General features: G+C 47.5%; 1 long non-coding RNA gene across 1 annotated transcript; it reads right to left on the bottom strand.

Moving 5' to 3' along the window:
• Positions 1–8,323: 8,323 nt before the first annotated feature.
• On the bottom strand, positions 8,324–16,915 carry LOC310888775. The gene is made up of 2 exons (XR_014576154.1): positions 15,082–16,915; positions 8,324–10,382 (listed from the first exon to the last, which is right to left on the bottom strand). It is a non-coding gene; the product is annotated as an uncharacterized lncRNA (long non-coding RNA).
• Between the last annotated feature and the right edge of the window lie 515 nt (positions 16,916–17,430).

The following is a 17,430-nucleotide window of genomic DNA, read 5'->3' as shown; positions in this document are numbered from 1 at the left end:
AGCGGGGCGGAACGCTCTGCCCTGCCTGAGCGCGCCCTGCCTGCACGAACTGACGCGCAAACTGCTGCGCCCCGCCCTACTGACGCGCCATGCCCTGTTTGCCCGTCCTGGTCGCCGCGCTCCCTAGGGGCTGCTTTTGAACGTCAGGGCAGGGGGCGCTGCTGGCTCCACCTACGCCTTGTCAACCTCCCTTGCGAGGGCTGCCGGGTCCTGGTGGCTCCCTCAGCTGCTTCGAGTGGCCTCGATGCCGAAAAAAGGCCCTGCCCACCTTGATCCCCCGCTCCGCTGCAGAACGCGTCTGCCCCAGAGCCGATCGCCTCGGCGAGTGGCTGCAAAATGGCGGCTACACCCAATTTAAATGGCCCGCCGCTGATGCTGCTGGCTCTGCCTACGCCTCGTCAGCCTCCCTCGCGAGGGCTGCCGGGTCACAGAATCACAGAATAATCTAGGTTGGAAGAGACCTCCAAGATCACCCAGTCCAACCTCTGACCTAACACTAACAAGTCCTCCACTAAACCATATCACTAAGCTCTACATCTAAACGTCTCTTAAAGACCTCCAGGGATGGTGACTCAACCACTTCCCTGGGCAGCCTATTCCAATGCCTAACAGCCCGTTCGGTAAAGAAGTTCTTCCTAATATCCAACCTAAACCTCCCCTGGCGCAACTTTAGCCCATTTCCCCTCGTCCTGTGACCAGGCACGTGGGAGAATAGACCAACCCCCACCTCGCTACAGCCTCCTTTAAGGTACCTGTAGAGAGCGATAAGGTCGCCCCTGAGCCTCCTCTTCTCCAGGCTGAACAATCCCAGGTCCCTCAGCCGCTCCTCGTAAGGCTTGTTCTCCAGACCCCTCACCAGCTTCGTTGCCCTTCTCTGGACTCTCTTGAGCACCTCGATGTCCTTCCTGGCGGCTCCCTCGGCTGCTTTGAGTGGCCTCGATGCCGAAAAAAAGCCCCGTCTGCCTCGATCCCCCGCTCCGCTGCAGAACACGTCTGCCCCAGAGCCGATTGCCTCAGCGAGAGAGATTCCATACCATCTGACATCATGCTGAACAATTAATATGGGGGGGGCTGGCCGGGGTGGGGGGGCCGGCTGCTCGGGGATAGGCTGGGCATCGGTCAGCGGGTGGTGAGCAATTGCATTGTGCATCACTTGTTTTGTACACACTATTATTAGTAGTACTAGTATCATTATTATTATTATTATCCTTCATTTTCTGTCCTAATAAACTGTCTCTATCTCAACCCACAGGCTTTCATTTCTTTCTAATTCTCTCCCCCATCCCAGAGAGGGAGGGGGGAGGGTGAGCGAATGGCTGTGTGGTGCTTAGCTGCTGGCTGGGTTAAACCACACCAATATGAGACGAAACTTTTTCACGGTGAGGGTGACAGAACACTGGAACAGACTGCCCAGGGGGGGTTGTAGAGTCTCCTCTGGAGACATTCAAAACCCGCCTGGACGTGTTCCTGTGTGACGTGATCTAGGTGTTCCTGCTCCGGAAGGGGGATTGGACTAGATGGTCTTTCAAGGTCCCTTCCAATCCCTAACATGCTGTGATTCTGTGATTCTGTGACATCACCGGGGCAGCTGACCTATACCAACCAAAGGGCTATGCCATACTGTATGATGTCACAGTCAGCAATAAAAGGTGGGAAAGGGGAAGGAAGGGCGGGGGCAGCTCTCGTTATGAAGATGTCTGTCCTCCCAAACAACAACTATGTATAACTACGTATATCAAGGCCCTGCTTCCCAGTATGTGGCCGAACATTACTTGTTGATGGGAAGAAGAGAGGTTTTTTTTCTTCCCTCTGTGCTTCTATGCAGCCTTTGCTTGCATTTTTCCCTCTTCCTTTTCCCTTTAATTAACTTATCCTTATCTCAGCTCATGAGTTTTTCTTTTTCCTTTCCAGCATACTTTCTTCTCCCCCTCTTCTTCTGAGGAGGGGGAGTGAAAGAGCGGTTGTGGTGGAGTTCAGCTGCCCAACAAGGTAAAACCACCACACATGGGTCCGCCACGGGCAGCAGCTCCCAATAAATTGCCTGCTCATCTGTGGGCTCCTCCACAGGCTGCTGTCTGGAAATCTGCTCTGCTATGGTACACCATGGACTGCGGGGGGACAACCTGCTCCACCATGGTCCCCCTCCACAGGCTTCAGGGGAACTTTTTCTCCGGTGCCTGAAGCACCTCCTCTCCCTCCTTCTTCACTGACTTTGCTGTCTGCAGGGCTGTTTCTCACTCCTCGCTCTCCCAGCTGCTGTGACACAGAAGTTTTTTCCCTTTCATAAATATGTTCTCAGAGAGGCGCAACCAATGTTGCTTATTGGCTCGGCTCTGGCCAGCGGCAGGTTCCTTTTGGAGCCGGCTGGAACTGGCTCCTATCTAACATGGGGCGGCTTCTGGACTCTGCTCACAGAGGCCACCCCTGCTACCAAGCCCTTGCCATGTAAACCCAATACAGAGCTTTGTCCAAATTCTTATTGAAGTCCCACAGGCTTGGTGCTGCGACTGCTTCCCTGGGGAGCCTGTTCCACTGCCCAACCACCCTCTCAGTGACGAGCCTTTTCCTGATATCCAACCTCTCCTGTCGCAGCTTCATACCATTTCCGTGGGTTTTATTGCTGGTCACCAGAGAGACAATATCAGCGCCTGTCCCTGCACTCCCCCTTGTAAGGAAGCTGTAGACCACGCTATCTCCCCTCAGCCTCCTCTTCTCTAGGCTGAACAAACCAAGTGATTTCAGCCGCTCCTCGTACGTCTTCCCCTCTAGGCCCTTCACCATCTTTGTAGCCCTTCTCTGGACACTCTCCAATAGTTTCACACCCTTTTTGTACTGTGGTGCCCAAAACTGCACACACTATTCTAGGTGAGGCCACACCAGCGCCGGGTAGAGTGGGACAATCACCTCCCTTGACCGACTAGCAATGCCGTGCTTGATGTACCCCAGGATAAGGTTAGCCCTCCTGGCTGCCAGGGCGCACTGTTGACTCATATTCAACTTGCTGTTGACCAAAATCCCCAGATCCCTTTCTGTTGGGTTGCTCTCCAGCCTCTTGTCCCCCACTCTGTATGTATAGCCTGGTTTGCCCCATCCCAGGTGCAGAATCTGGCACTTGCTCTTGTTATATTTCATATTGTTGTTGATTTCCCAACTCTCTAAGTTGTCGAGATCTCTCTGCGAGGCCTCCCCACCCTCAAGGGAGTCAACAGCTCCTCCCAATTCAGTATCATCCGCAAATGTATTCAAAACACCACCTGTTCTTGCATCCAAGTCATTTATTAAAACATCAAAGAGAACTGGCCCTAAAATGGAGCACTGGGGAACCCCACTAGTGACCGGCTACCAGCCTGATGTAACCCCATTTGCTATAACCCTTTGAGCCCGACCCATCACCCAACTGTTCACCCACCATATTATGTATTTTGTCTAGCGGTGTGCTAGACATTTTGTCTGGAAGGATGTAGTGGGTTTACGTGGCAAGGTTTTGGTAGCAGGGGGCCATAGGGGTGGCTTCTGTGAGAAGGATCTAGAAGCTGCCCCATGTTTGGTATGGGCCCCACTGCTGACCAGAGCTGAGCCAATAAGCGATGTTGTTTTGCGCCTCTGTGAGAGCATATTTAAGACAGGGAAAAAAAATGCTGCGCCACACACAGCAGCTGGGAGAGAGAGAGGAGTGAGAAACAGCCTTGCAGGCGCCAAGGTCAGTGAAGAAGGAGGGGGAGAGGTGCTCCAGGCGCCGGAGCAGAAGTCCCCTGCGGCCTGTGGTGAGGACCATGGTGAAGCAGGCTGTCCCCCTGCAGCCAACGAAGTACGACGGTGGAGCAGGATTCCGTGCTGCAGCCCGCGGAGGAGACCACAGTGGAGCAGGTGGACCTGCACCGATGGAGGCTGAGGCCTGTGGAAGACCCCTGCCGGAGCAGATTCCGGGACGGACCTGTAGCCCGTGGAGAGGAGACCACGCAGGAGCAGGTGACCTGGCAGGAGCTGCTGCCCGTGGGGGATCCAGGTTGGAGCAGTTTGCCCCTGAGGGATGGACCCCGTGGTACGGACCCATATCTGGAGCAGTTCTTGAAGAGCTGCTGCCTGTGGGAAGCCCACGACGGATCAGTTCAGCAAGGACTGCATCCCATGGGAGGGACCCCACAGCACAGGGGATGAGAGTGACCGAGAAGGAGCGGCGGCGAAGAAGCGCTGTAGACTGACCATAACCCCTGTTCCCCCGTTCCCCTGCGCCGCTCGGGGGGAGGAGGTGGAAGAGGGTGGATGGGGGGAAGGTGCTTTTGGTTTCTTTCCTTTGTTTCTCACTTCTCTAGCTTGTTAGTAATAGGCAATAAATCTTACTATCTCCCTATGCTGAGTCTGTTTTGCCCGTCACGATAATTACTGCGTGATCTCCCTGTCCTAATCTCAACCCTTGAGCCCTTTTCATCGTATTTGCTCCCCGTTCCTCTTTGAGGAGGGGGAGTGAGAGAGCGGTTGTGGTGGAGCTCGGCCGCCCACCTGAGTAAAACCACCACAAAGGATACTGTGAGAAACAGTATTGAAAGCTTTGCTGAAATCCAGAAAGATTACGTCAGCTGGCTTCCCTTGGTCAACTAGATGGGTGACCTTGTCATAAAAGGAAATTAAGTTTGTTAAGCAGGACCTTCCCCTCATGAACCTGTGTTGGCTATGACCAATGCCTGCATTGTCTTTCAGGTGTTTTTCAGTAGCTCCCAGAATAATCTTCTCCATAATTTTACCAGGCACTGAAGTGAGACTGACAGGCCTGTAATTGCCAGGATTTTCTTTCTTGCCTTCTTGAAAATTTTAACAACGTTTGCCAGCTTCCAGTCAACTGCGACCTCTCCAGATTCCCAAGACTGTTGAAAAATAATTGAGAGTTCTCATGATGACATTAGACAGCTCTCTGAGTACCCTGGGATGAATCCCATCCAGCCCCATAGACTTATGCATCGAGGTAGAGAAGCAAATCCCGCAGAAGTTTGGGGTTGGCTGGGAGTTTATCGTTGATGCAGTCACAGTCCTCCAACTCAGGGCACCTGGGGTCCCAGAGCCCGTGATCGCTGTTGAAGACAGAGGCAAAGAAGTCTGTAAATGTCTCTGCTTTGTCTACGTTCCTATTTGTGAGGTAACCATCCTCATCAAGTAACAGACTGATGTTTTCTCTGGTCCTCCTGTTGCTGTTAAAATATTTTTAGAAACTTTTTATTGTCCCCCACAGTACCGGCCAGCTACAACTCTAATTGAGCTTTGGCCGCATGAATTTTCTCCCTACAAAGGCGAACAACATCCCTGTAGTCCTCCCATGTCGCCCAACCATATGCTTTCTTTTTCCGCCTAAGCTCTAGAAGATCCCTGCTCAGCCAAGCCGACCTTCTACCCCACCTGCTAGGCTTCCAACATTTTGTAATTGCCTGTTCCTGTGCCCTTAAGAGGTGTCCCTTAAAAAGCGACCATCACTGATGTACCCTAATGTCTTCAAAAGCACTTTCCCAGCGGACCTTACTAACTAGTTCCCTGAGCAGTCTGAAGTCTGCTCTCCCCATATCCAGGGCTGAAGTTTTGGTGCCAGTTTTCTTCCTATCACCAGAGATTTAAAATTTGACTACTTCATGGTCACTGTGGCCAAGATGGCCACCAAAACACCACCTTGGCACCATCCAAGTCGTTTATGTGTAAAACCACCACAGGGCTCCATAGATTTTTACCTGTTCAGTTTCACCAGGTGGTCTCGAACCTGGTGTTTGCTTACAGTGGGAGGGACTTTGTTCCCCCAGCCCCAGCCCTCCTCTTCATGTTCAGGGAAACAAGAGACGTGGAAAGCCTGACTGGCAGTGAAGACTGAGGCAAAGAATTTGTTGAGTACCTCGGTCTTCTCCATGTCTGTTGTTACCAGTTCACCCTTCTCATCCCGAGGTGGTACACTCTCCTTGGCCTTTCTTTTCTCATAAACGTACCTATAGAATCCCCTCTTGTTATTTTTTGCATCCCTTGCCAAGCTCAGTTCCGTATGTGCTTTGGCTTTCCCGATCCCATCCCTACACATCCGGACAGCATCCCTTTACTCTTCCCAGGCCACATGCCCCTGCTTCCGTTGCCTGTACATTTCCTTCTTGTGCCTCAGTTTGACCAGCAGGTCCTTGCTCAGACATGCCAGTTTCCTGCTGGATTACTTACACACAGGAATAGGGAACTCTTTTACTCAAAGAAAAATATCCTTACAGAGTTGCCAGCTCTGATCTGTTCCTATCTCCCTAAGGACAGTTTCTCCAGGGATCTAATCAGACAATTCTTTAAACAGATGGAAGTTTGGTCTTCTAAACTTCAGGGTCCTGACTTTGATCTTTTCCAGGCCCATATTCCTCGAGATCACAAACTCAACCGGGGCGTGGTTGCTGCAGGCCAGACCGCATCCCATTTTAACCTCTTTAATGAGTTCATCCCAATTGGTGAGCACCAGGTCCAGTAACGCTTCTCCTCTGGTTGGTTTGTCTAATACCTGGACCAGGAAGTTATCCTTGATGCACTCCAGGCGTCTCCTGGACTGCTTACAGCCTGCCGTGTAGCTTTTCCAGTAGACATCCGGGTGGTTGAAGTCCGCCACTGGGATGAGAGCCTGCAAGCACAACGCTTCTTGTAGCTGAAGCAAGAAGGCCTCATCAATAGGCTCCCCTTGATCAGGCAGCTTGTAGTAGACCCTGGCCACAAGGTGTCCTTTATTGGTGCGGTCCTTAACTTTTACCCACAAGATCTCAACCTGTTTGTGTCTGTTTCTCACAGGCATCTCTTCACAATTGTTGTGGTTTAACCCGGCCGGCAGCTAAACACCACACAGCCGTTCGCTCACCCTCCCCCCTCCCTCTCTGGGATGGGGGAGAGAAACGGGAAAGTGAAGCCTGTGGGTTGAGATAAAGACAGTTTATTAAGACAGGAATATAATAATAACAATAATAATAATAGTGATAATGATAATAGTATTACTAATAATAATGTGTAAGAAACAAGTGATGCACAACGCAATTGCTCACCACCCGCTGACCGATGCCCAGCCTATCCCCGAGCAGCCGGCCCCCCCACCCCGGCCAGCCACCCCTATATATCGTTTAGCATGACGTCAGATGGTATGGAATACCCCTTTGGCCAGTTTGGGTCAGCTGTCCTGGGTCTGTCCCCTCCCAGCTCCTGCTGCACCCCCAGCCTGCTCACTGATTAAAACGTCAGCGTGTCATCAGCATTATTCTCATCCTAAATACAAAACACAGGACCATACCAGCTACTAGGAGGAAAATTAAGTCTATTCTAGCCTAAATCAGGACAGCATTGTTGATGAGGTGTGTGCCAGTGTGAACCCATGTGAAGAACATGCATGGCTCTTAGCCTCTCAGTTATCTTGCTGGTCAAGCGCAAAAGAGAAAGGGATACAATGAAAGCATGTCAGACAATGAATGATACATAAAATTTGCATGACGATAAATAAAACCTTATTTATTTATGCTTAAGGTGTCATGTCAAAAATGATATAATAGCTTTGTCACTGTCTCGTTAAAGGGGACTTATCAGAGGTGAAAGTTTGCCTGTTTCAGAGTCCCGCTAAGGACTTTAACTCAGACAGTTTTGCAAAGCTGAAAGTATTTAATAGTCTGTATTGGGTTTATGTGGCAAGGGTATGGTAGCAGGGGGGCTGCAGGGGTGGCCTTTGTAAGAAAAGTCCAGAAGCTGCCCCATGTTAGATAGGAGCCAGCTCCAGCCAGCTCCAAAAGGAACCTGCTGCTGGCCAAAGCTGAGGAAATAAGCGACATTGTTTGCGCCTCTGGGAGAACATATTTAAGAAAGGGAAAAAATACTATGCAACAGCAGCTGGGAGAGCGAGGAGTGAGAAACAACCCTTCAGACAGCAAGGTCAATGAAGAAGGAGGGGAGGAGGTACTCCAGGTGCCTGAGCAGAAGTTCCCCTGCAGCCCATGGTGTATCACGGCAGAGCATATTTCCATGCTGCAGCCTGTGAAGGAGCCCACAGTGGAGCAGGTGGATTTGGGCTTAAGGACCTTGAAGTCCATGGAGAGCCCCTGCCAGCCAGACCTGCCTGTGGAGAGGAGCCCATGCAGGAGCAGGGGATCTGCCAGGAGCTGCCACCCAAGGGAAACCCATGTTGGAGCAGCTCCCTCCTAAAGGATGGACACCGTGGTATGGACCCATATTGGAGCCTTTCTTGAAGAGCTGCGGTGAGAAAAATCTCAAATAATTTTCTTCAGACAGGATCTTCTGTGAAGCTATTTTATTCGCGATTGCAATGGTGGGCGTCCTGTCAATTAGGAGTGCATTTTAGTAAACAAATCATAACCTTTTATTCCCTATTACCCGACGCCTGATCACCTCCCCTGTTTCCTCATTGGATGAGTACTACAGGTTCACAAGCTACTCGACGCTCCTCTATACCATATAGGTACAATTTTTCTGTTTTTCAACCCTTTAATTTCTCCTTTCTTATGTTTTGAGAACTTGTGATCTTTGTTTTACTGTTCTCACACTGCTCATCCTGTTTTTCTCAAGCTTCTACCTTATTTTGGAACAGTGAGGCCTTCTACTGTCCACTTATCTACTTAGCATTTCTCCTTGTTATGACTACACAACTACCTTGGAATACAGAAAATTAGTTCTCTACTGCAAAAACACGTTTGTTTCTCACAATTCCCCCCTCTTCTTTTCTTACTCCTATTGTTGTTTTTGCACCTCTTCACATACCGCACTCTTGAGTTTTTCCAACATTAGGGCACAATATTCTTCTTCAGATGTCACGGGGGATGACAGACATACAATGCAATTATTATTACAATACCAACAAATAGTTGTCTGAGCCAATTCTGTTCAGGTAATCACGAAATTAGTGTCTCCCAAATGTTTCTAAATCCCCAGGAACTGTCATCTTGAGTTACTCTATGTAGGATCTTGTTGTGTTTTGTTTTTTTTTTTCCCCAAATAGTTTTGAGATCAAATTCGTCCCATTTGATCTACATATATACAGCAACTAGTATTAATTACAGTGCAAGCTCCTCTTTATGAGTTTATTAATAAATCTAATACTATTCGATTCTAGAGTACTATTTTTGCAAACTTACCTAACTTATTTTCTAGTTTTTCAATTATAGCTGAGATATTTACAATAGCGTTTTCTAATTCACTCACCCTTAACCAAGGTAAAAACCACCTTGCAAAGCTGTGAAATGCTAGAGAATTTTACTAGAGGATTATCTGAAGTCTGCTTAATTCTGCGTGTGGTCTCAAGGGGGCTTTGGCTTTGTGGGTCTTCAATAATAGTTACATTTGGAATTATTGCCTCCAGGATGCAAGCTCCCTTCCATTCTAGGGGCAACACCTTCCTGGCTTTATTACCACATAGCCAGTACCACCCCTTGCCATTTGGGACAGGCCGTCTGGTTACAGGATTCTCATGTTGTATCTGGTGTGCATTATGTGTATTAGCATTCCCGTGGCTACTATATTCAGTACAGTATGAATTATTCCCTATTTCATGGATATTTCCACACCCGGGGTCAGTAATATTGCCCCCTGAGTTTCTATCAATGTTGTTTAAAAGGCACCTTTGATAACACAGTATGTTGTAGCCAGGAGTATGTGTAGGGAGCTCAACTTCAAAATCTATTCCTTCCCGGGACTGAGTATGATCTGTCATTTTTAGAAATCTAGAGAATCCAGACACAGTTGCTGCTGGAAATAGCAATCAGGGACAAGGCCTTTTCAGTCTTTCTAGGCATCTGGGTGCAAATCCAACAATTATTTCGAGATAGAACTCAAGAGATGTTCTGGATTAACTGGAAATGCTGATTTTTCCCTCCATCCTATCACTAGTCCATTGAGAATAGGTATTACTAAGATAAACTTAAAATACATCATTTCTATGTATATATACACCAAGACAATAAAAATCACAAACTAATAAGGATTCTTCTGGTGGGGATTAAATACCCTCCTTTCTTTTTCTCCCACTTCCAGAGAGTGTTCCCTGGAAACACTCCAATTCTGTGTAATTCAATCCCTTTTACTCATTAATTCATTAAGAATTCTTCTAAGGAGAAGTTAAAGGTTTACCAGAGATAGTTTTAACAGTTTTAACCTTAAAAGTCTTTGTTAATGCAGTCTCTCAGGTATCAGGGTTAACTGATGCTTTTACCCAGGTATGAGTCCACCCTTTCTCAGCTGTTCTTACTGTCGACTCAGTAGTCAGGAGCACTTGGAACAGTCGGTCCCACTAAGGTTGCAGTTTCAGTTCTCTCCATGTTCACATCAGATCCCAATCTCCTGCTCGGAATGGATGGATCAGGGCTTCCAAGGGTGGGATTTGAGCTAATGATCCACGGGTCCTGAGAGATGACAAAGAGGATGACAGCCCGAGTATATAGTTCTTGAGAAAAGCATCTTTTGTCTCAATTTGAGGTAATTCATTCCCTTTGTCCATGTACAGCAATCCAAATAATATTTCATATGGTGAAACTCCCACATCTTTTCTTGGTGCAGTTTGAATTCGGAGAAGTGCCAAAGGAAAGCACTTCGTTTGGGGAAGCCGAGTTTCCAGAACTTAATCAATTGCTGCTTATTGTCTGATCCTCTCCACCATTCCAGAAGGGGAAGGATGCCAAGGAGTGTGAAATTTCCACTTAATTCCTAGAGTCCACATTAGCCCTTGCAATATTTGTGACATAAAGTGATTTCCTTGATCAGAGTCAATATTTTCAACAATTCCATACCTGGGAGTTATTTGTTCTAGAATTACTTTAGTTACTATGTTTGCAGTAGCAACAGCAGATACTGAAGGGAAAGCTTCCACCCACCCTGACAAATGATCTACTGAGACTAACAAGTATTTAAATCTACCTACTCTAAGGAGTTCTGTAAAATCTACCTGTACATTTTGGAAGCGTTGAATTCCTGGTTCTCGCCCCCCCCTTTGTGCTGACTGTGGATAATTTTTCTATTTATCTTTTGACATACTACACAACTCCTGCATACACGTTCAGCCAGAGTATATATATTCCTACACATACATATTTCCATAGCTTGAATTCCCCAATGACCCTCTTGATGTTAAACAGTTAATATTTGCCTCATTAGCACTTTATTCAGCATTTCTCTCCCCTCAGGGAGTATCTGTTTTCCTTTGGACTTCGTGACTCCTAATTCCTTAAAAACCTCTTTCTCTTAAAACTTTTACTTCTTTTTAGTTTTGGGTAGGGGTAGCTCAACAATTCCCTGAACCCTCTCTGGATTTATTCTTCGTTCTCCCTCAGACACTAGATGCCCTAAATACTTGACTTCTCTTTCTACGTATTGTAATTTATTTTCCAATACTTTCAAGCCCTGTTTTCCCAGAAAGTCGAGTAGCTTGTTAGTGGCTTCCTTCACAACTGTTTTCTCCTGTCCTGACAATAAAAGTTCATCCACATATTGTAACAGTAACATCTCCTTTGGAGGTTGGAATTACTCCAAAATTTGTTCTAGAAATTGCCCAAATAAATCGGTGGCCCTGTAAACCCCTGAGGTAAAATTGTCCATCTGTATTGCTGCTTCCGCCCCATTTCAGGGTCTTTCCACTCAAAGGCAAATGTATCTTTGCTCCCAGGGTCTGAGAGCACCCCATTAATAATACCGTTATTCCAGCCTAACAATTTACTATTTGAATGCCCAATTTCATTATCAAATCCTTTCCCAACAAGTTAGTCCCTGCCTCGGGTGCATACAATAATTGCCCAGAGATCATTCTATCCCTAGTCTCAGCTTGGTGTCCCCAAAAAGTGGCACTGTTATCCCAGTCCCTTCTACCCCCATCACATTTAGGGTTTCATTAGTTAATTTAATCCCTGATACTTCACAGGCCAGTAATGACCTAGCTGCCCCAGAGTATTGGGTTCACATGGCAAGGTTCTGGTAGCAGGGTGGGGCTGCAGTGGTAGCCCCTGTGAGAAGAATCCAGCAGCTGCCCCATGTTAGATAAGGGCCAGTTTCAGCCAGCTCCAAAGGGGCCCACCATTGCCCAGAGCCAAGCCATGAGCAATGCAGTTTGTGCCTCTATGAGAGCACATTCAAGGAAAGGAAAAAAAACTGCTGCACAACAGCAGCTGGGAGAGTGAGGAGTGAGAAACCTCCCTGCAGACACCAAGGTCAGTGCAGAGGAGGGGGAGTGCAGTGCAGGGGTGCTCCAGGTGCCAGAGTCGAAGCCCCCCTGCAGCCCACAGAGAGGCCCCTGGTGGGGAAGGCAGACCCCCGCAGCCCATGGTGTACCGCAGCGGAGCAGATCTCCACGCTGCAGCCCTTTCCGGAGCAGCCCAGGAAGGTAGGCACCCCATGAGAGGTACCCCACACCAGAGCAGCTCCCAAAGAGCCTGTTTTTTGCTGCCCGTGGAGAAACTCACACAGGACCAGCCCAGGAAGGTCAGCACCCCACAACAGAGCAGGGAGAAGAGTGACCGTGAAGGAGCAGTGGAAACGAAGCACCACAGACTGACAGAAGCCCCCACTCCTGCCCCCCCTGTGCCACTCAGAGCAGGGAAGAGGTGGAAGAGAGTGGATGGGGGAAGGTGCCCCCAGCTTGTTTCTCTGTTTCTCACCGCTCTAGTCTGTCAGCAATAGGTAATAAATTTTATTAATCTTCCTATGCTAAGTCTGTTTTGCCCCTAACGATAATTGTAGAGTGATCCCCATTGAGGTACACTTTTTCATTTATCAGGGAACTAGCTTTCTGAGAAGCCCTGACTCCCCTATTCTGAATTTATAACAGCAATCTCTCCTCCTTCTTCCACTCCGGATATTCCTATTTGAAGTGGCTGCCCTGGTGTGGTGGTTTTACCCTGCTAGGCAGCTGAACACCACAACCGCTCTCTCACTCCCCCTCCTTAGATGAGGAGGGGAAGAAGAAAAGGAAAGAACAACTCACGGGTTGAGATAAGGATGATTTCATTAAAGGAAAAAAAAAAAAAAGAAATAATTATTAAGGAAAGATTATTATTAATTAAACAATTTAACTAAACAATTTAACTAAATTAACAATTTAACTAAAGGGGAAAAAAAGGCAAGGGGAAAAGGGAGGGGGAAAGGGAAAACTAAACAAAACAAGTAAAGGCTATGTGGGAGTGCAGAGGAAAGAAATTACTCTCTACTTCCCACAAATGAGCGATGCTTGACCACGTCCTTGAAGCAGGGCCTCAACGCACGTAGCCGGTGTTCGGGAGGAGGACAGACGTTTTCCCAACGAGAGCCCACCCCTCCCCTCTTCCTCCTTTTTCCACCTTTTATTGCTGAGTGTGACATCACATGGTATGGAATATCCCTTTGGTTGGTTTAGGTCAGCTGCCCTGGTGATGTTTCTTTTCTCACATTTTTGCCCACCCCTAGGGGGGTTAGAGAGAGTCCTGATGCTGTGCCAGCACTGCTCAGCAGCAGACACAACACTGGTGTGATACCATTGCTGTTTTAGCTACGAGTGCAGAGCACAGCACTGTATGGTCTGCTGAAAGTTAAAATCCCAGCCCGACCCAGTACACCTGGCCACACTTAAAACATCTTCTCAAAGCCTGTCCCTGCTAGGATTTAGGATGCAACACAGGTAGCTTTCCTTGTCTGCTATTCCTCCATCTCTCTTCCTCTCCTTTCCATCCTGGGCCTGACTCCTCCCGAAAGTCCCTCTATCTCTAGCCCTCTGCCTCACTACCCAGTACGCTGTGAATACCATTAGTTTCACTCTCTGCTTTTCCTTCTCATCTCCCCTCTTGGTACACACCTTCATACTACCTGCACTCCATCCTCCCACCTTCTGGAGCTTTTTCTGCATATCTGGCCAGGCTTTAATCACAAAATGAACTTTAAAGAGCCCTTGGGCTACCGGGTCCTCAGGATTCATCCTCGAGTACTTTCTAATTCTAACCCCAAGTCTCTCATATAATTTCTGTGTTGTGGGTTGTTATTATTTCAGTTAGATAAGCAGATATTTCTGCTGTATCGGAATTACTCTCTGTCGGGGGATGTGTGTTAGTTCTTTCCCGTTCTTGCATAGCTGCCTGGCAAATCATTCCCCTCCTAAACATTCTTCTCCAGTGAATAACATACTCAAGATTGACATTTCCCCCCCCAGGAATACAAATTAGGCCTTAAAAATGGATTTGACTGTTCTGCTAGGTCCTCAATTAAAGACTTCATTTCCTTCTTAAAATTCCTAACCTTTCTGCTGGTAAGGGGGGAGTGGCACCGGCCCCGCGTCGGCCCTGCACGGCCCTGAGGCCCCACCGGGACCCCCCCAGCCTCCGCTCCTGCCGCTCCACGCTCCCCGGCATGACTTCTCCAGGGACAGCGTCAGTTGCAGTCCCTGTCTCCCCTTCTGGAGCAGCTGCCACTGCCTCTGGTGCAATATTAGGATTATAGGGAGCATAACTTGATTCCTCCTCCAAAAACCTTATTGTTTACATATAAATTTCAAGCCTGAGTTTTCATCAGACCTGTATTTTGGCCAAAATACGGAAGTTCCTTTTATTAGCTTTTTAGGCCAGACAGTTACACAATATCAAACCATTTTTAATTATATATATTTTTTAGTATTTTTCCCTAGTTTTTGGGTTGTTTTTCCAAATCCTTATCATTCTCTCCAAAGGGCTATCTTTAGGCACAATCCCGGGGTCTCCAACCCCCACCCTGCTGACTCTTGGAGCCCTTAATCCCCAGCTCTTCCTGACGTGCTGCTGTGGACTTTACCACCCACAGGGTATCACACGCCTTCACCTAGGATTAGGACAGAGGTGGGGTGTACTGCCGAGCACCTCACTTCACCGTGCTCGGGTACCGTACACCTAAGGGCTCAAACCCCCGAGACTCTCTCACTCCTCTCCTCTCTCTTTCGCTTCGTTCCTCTCCAGCCAAGGGGACTTCGTTCATCCTTTTGCAGGACCACCGAGCCTCGCGGATCAGGGCTTCACATTCGCTCCACACTAAAAGTGTGTCTCATTCACATTCGCACTCATTCACACGAGAGTCTCCCCGAACCCAACCCGAGGCAAGATACGGTAAAGTTTCCCTTACCTCGGTCCGTGCACGGCTTCCCGGTCCGGGTTATCAGCAGTAATCCCTGTGCCTGTTCCCAATCCGGGCTGGACTATATGTGGGCTGTGTCTGTGTATGTCAGTTCTGGCCTCCCTTCTCCCCAGAGCTTCGCAGAGCCTGTCTTCAGATTAATAGTCTCAGTCCTTTGCCAGCCGTACCGGGACAACCCACCACCCCCGATGGGACCGCTGAAATCAACGGGGTGCACCTTCCTGTCTGTGGTGGCAAGAAATCTTTGGCAGGCGACAAGATCCCGGACGAGCCCCCAAATTGTGAGAAACATCTCAAATAATTTTCTTCAGACAGGATCTTCTGTGAAGCTATTTTATTTGGGATTGCAATGGCGGGCGTCCTGTCAATCAGGAGCAAAGGAAACTTTGTTTCTCACACTGCCGCCTGTGGGAAGCCCACATAGGATCAATTCGGGAAGGACAGCATCCCATGGGAGAGTCCCCCCACTGGAGCATGGAAAGAGAGTGACCATGAAGGAGTGGCAGAGACAAAGCATTATGGACTGACTGCAACCCCCATTCCCCATTCACCTGCATTGCTCAGTGGGGGGAGGATTTAGAAGAGGGTGGATGAGGCTGGAAGGTGCTTTTAATTTGCTTTTAGTTTCTCACTGTTCTAGTCTACTAGTGATAGACAATAAATTATATTAATCTCCCTCTGCTGAGTCTGTTTTGCCTGGGACGATAATTATTGAGTAATCTCCCTGTCCTTATCTCAGCACTTGAGCCCTTTCCATCATATTTTCTCCCCCTTTTCCTTTGAGGAGGGGGAGTGAAACAGCAGTTGTGGCAGAGTTCAGGTGTCCAGCTTGGTAAAACCACCACATAGTCCAGCATTTCCCTTTTTCATATCCCTGCAAGTACTTTCACTGAGACAGTTTCACAAAGTTGAACGTATTTAATAAGGTGACAGACATAACAGATTTGGAATTGCTGTTGATAAATACTCTTACAGAAATAGCACCAATATATCATAATAGTGCTTTCAAAATGCTGTCCCAGGTATTCCTCACCAAAATGTAAAGGCACAGAGCTTACCAAGAAGGCATCCATGTGTTGGTGGAGGAAAAAGGAACACAGCTCTTTGACTGCCTCTTCTAGGTTTCCAATTCCCCCAACCCCCAGCTCTTCTTTTTTCCTAACTCTAACACTGTGTCTTTTCCTAACTCTGTGTCTTTTGTTATAGCCTAACCTTATCTGTTCCCCCCCAGGGTGACTTTTAGCATGATTTGGGTGGAGTACTATAGTCATATACGTTTATCATGTACTTTAAGCTCATTATCATATCCTGGGGTGTTAACTTTAATATTCATTTTACAAATAACCAACCAAAAGGCTTCACTCCTGGCACCATGGCCGTTAAGATTTTGTTCTGCTGCCAGAACAGGGTCATACTGCCACTGCAAGACTCCCTCTTTTGGCAACCTCTCATAACAAGCTTGCGGACCTCCATCCACAATGTTTGTATAAGAGATAAGCAGGAACAAGCTACTCAACTCCCCTTTGCCCAAGGCTGGTGCTTATGAGTGACACTAACAAGTCTGACTCTTGTCAGATGTGATGTCCCAGCTCCAGTCTAGGTCTAGCAATGCACAAGGCTGCTTTGCCTCCTGCTGGCTCAGATCCTCACCACAAAACCTCATCCTGAAGCTTTTTGGAGTGATTTCTAGACAACTCTTATGGTCCTGCCTCTGTTAAGTACATCCTGTTACTTTTTTTCTTTGAATTTAAGTGGTTTTTTTGTTGTTTTGTTTTGTTTTTGGTTTTGTTTTTTTAAATCTTTCATATGGCTTGAAACAACCACCAACACCACAGTGATTTTGTGTAACTAAACCAACCAACTCAAAGCCAAGTTGAAAGGAGCTGCAGCAAAATAATACCCATTGGCAGCTGGGAGGTTGACGTTGCTTTTAGCTTCACCTTTGATCTAATGCCTGGGCAGCTCTACTGGTTTCTAATAAAAGCACTTCTGCTTCACAAATATCTTTTTTAGATACATGCAAAGTGTTCCCATATTTGTTTAAGTGAAATAAGCTGCTCTGCAAATGACCATGCATGCCTTGTGCAAATTTAGACTCTGTTTGGAGGCCTAAAGAAGTCCCAAACCATTTCTTAACCATGTCACTTCTTCTTTATGGATTAGAAAAATTTCACGGCCTCTTCCTATGAAAACAAACAAACAAACCCAAACAACAACAACAAAAAAAACCCAACCCAATTTCTTCTGTAATGCTGCATATGGAGGCTTTTTTGAGCATATAGAAAATATCCACGTGATTTAAGTGAAGATGCATATTTTTAACACAATATGAAATCT

This window comes from Anser anser (genome assembly GCF_964211835.1).
Source record: "Anser anser genome assembly, chromosome: W".
NCBI lineage: Eukaryota > Metazoa > Chordata > Aves > Anseriformes > Anatidae > Anser > Anser anser.
Note: the sequence above shows the minus strand (reverse complement) of the source record. Positions and strands in the feature narration are given on the sequence as shown.